This window comes from Olea europaea, chromosome 17 (genome assembly GCF_002742605.1).
Source record: "Olea europaea var. sylvestris chromosome 17, O_europaea_v1, whole genome shotgun sequence".
NCBI lineage: Eukaryota > Viridiplantae > Streptophyta > Magnoliopsida > Lamiales > Oleaceae > Olea > Olea europaea.
Window position 1 is genome coordinate 6,084,010 of NC_036253.1, and position 2,559 is coordinate 6,086,568.

Consider the following 2,559-nt stretch of genomic DNA (forward strand, 5'->3'; position numbering starts at 1 on the left):
CCCTCCCTCTCTCTCTCTCTCTCTCTCTCTCTCTCTCTCTCTCTCTCTCTCTCTCTCTCTCTCTCTCGTCTGAACTGTAATTTTCCTGGACACGTTTTGTTTTTACGTGTATAGATCAGGGCTTTGGTAGTGTGTTTTTGGGATCTTTCATGATCATGGATGTTATGGTAGTCAATTGGGCTGGAGAACAGCTGATAATATTGTACAAGGCCGAGTACTGTGTAACAAAAATTACTTGGAGAATGAGATTCTGCGTCAAAAGACTCAAAACTGTACAGATTTATCAAAGTACGTTGTCGGATTTACTCGTTTAGAAAACACAAAATGGACATTTATTTAATTGATACCTGATGGCTTTGTGACAAGAGATGGGAAAGATTTACAGTCAATCTCCAATTCAGCATTAAAATTTTTCTCCTTTTTAGGTCATTAGTTTCAATAAACAATTAAGTATGAATGCTTAATGATATAAATATAAACAAGTACGTAGCAAAGAAAAAAAACTTTGATTGTCTCTGATCAAAGGTCCTCAACTATATTTAAAAAAGGAAAAAGCGGTTGGGACTATGGAGAACTTTGAAGTATCTTTGCGTGAGGTAAAATAAGTGCATTTGGCCATATAAGGTAAGAAAAGAGTGAGAAAATTAAAATTGTAAAACCGATAATCGAGTTGAATGCCATGGTCTACTCACTGTAATGCAGCGGAATCTTAATTTGGGAATATATATTGTAGATTCTTTTCTCCCTTTCATGAGAAATTTTATGCTCATATATCTGAGTGCAATTTTAATGTTTATACAATTATTTATATTCAGATACATATATTCAGATATAAGGACATATAACCTCTTTTAACTTGAGGAAATCATTTTTTCAGACAAAATCAAATGAAGCAGAAATTGAATCTCTCCGGGAGGAGTATCATCAAAGGGTGGCAACACTTGAAAGAAAGGTATATAAGTTATATTATTTACGGTCTCTATTTCTTCCATCAAGTTTCACTATGACAATGCAAGGAAAGTTGAAGATGGCATGGCCTGTTAAGACATCTAGGAAATTTTTGTGTAGAAAAAATAGGAATGTTGTGTTGCTAAGAATATTCAATAGAATTGAGGTGCCTTTTTTTTTGCTTTATTGCATCAGATTACTTGATAAAAGGAGTAATTTGCATTTTTTAACGTCTCATCTGCAAGTTACTTGACTTTCCAGTGGATTTGCTAAACCTTGAAATTCTCCTTAATTTGTTTTATCTATTCTTATACTTCACTATTTAATTATTCTCGTTTACGGATATAGAGATAAGCAGTCATATACATTGTGTGCACACTTAATTTCTTTGTTGGTGCTGATAATCTTGAAATTTCATTTTAGCTTCGCTGGATAACATTAGACTTCATTGTCAACTGATCATATAAAATTGCAGTTTCTTGCACATATTGGACTAGTTGATTCCAGCATCTTCAAATAATTGGATGATATAAAGTCTCTCCGCACGAACTCTACTTCCTACCTTATGTGACCGCATATTTTACTGAGTCATCCTGTTCTTATCTTTCCAGCTATTTGTTGTTTCATAAGATGATTATTGTGAAAATTTCTGTGATGAATCTTTAGTCCATATGTTAGCATGTCACGTTAGTTGATTAATGGATTATTTAACTTTCCATGTTGCATGTGTATGCTTCTGAAAGTACTATGCTGATTTTGTGTTCGGTTATTTATTCACCTTGTTGAAATCAATTTGAGCAACTTACAAGCATTTTTTTCAGGTTTATGCTCTCACTAAGGAAAGAGATACACTACGTAGAGAGCAGAGTAAGAAAATTGACGCTGCAGCTCTTTTGAAGGAAAAAGATGAAATAATCACTCAGGTTATGGCTGAAGGTGTGAACTTACTTAGAAGATTGAATTTGATTTAATACTTTTGATCAGTTAGCGTTTCTCTGGTCATGAAGGCTTTCCTGGTTTACAAGAAGTATTGGTTGCTTTATATTGACAGGAAATGTACAGTTAATTTAGATTCCATGACAAAAATGAATAGCACGTTAGCATCTTGAGGAAAGAATACTACTGTGTGCGGTAGATTGAGAAAGGCTTTACTTAGTTTTTTGATAGGTGAAAGGCTTTACTTAGTTAATAATGTTTGAATAGATCCCTTTCAATCTGGGATACTTGGTGTAGTTGATTAGTTACATGCCTAATACTTGCTTTGATTTCCTATCTCAAACAATATATAAATTAAATGAGCAAATGAAAAAAAGCTTATTTAATAACAAATTGTTCATTGTTGGTGGCTAAAAGCATAATATGGACAACTTTCCAATGGCAACAATTAAAGTTTTTTGACATGCCAAAATTTTGAATTGACTGCCTGATTTTTTTGTGGGTTTATTCTAAATTTGGAACTTCTATAGAAAATCATCTACCTATGAAATTTCTGATGTTGCCTCAACACTTTTTACTTAAATCAATAACACCCTGATTGGAACCACTTAATGTTATAACATTTGGCATCTTCAAATGTAATAAATCCATTTCTAATTTGTTTTCTCACATATG

At 32.9% G+C, this 2,559-nt stretch overlaps 1 long non-coding RNA gene across 1 annotated transcript; it reads left to right on the forward strand.

Moving 5' to 3' along the window:
• Positions 1 to 65: 65 nt before the first annotated feature.
• On the forward strand, positions 66 to 2,553 carry LOC111366191. Its single transcript, XR_002697594.1, has 3 exons — positions 66 to 288; positions 878 to 952; positions 1,770 to 2,553. It is a non-coding gene; the product is annotated as an uncharacterized LOC111366191 (long non-coding RNA).
• The last annotated feature ends 6 nt before the right edge of the window (positions 2,554 to 2,559 follow it).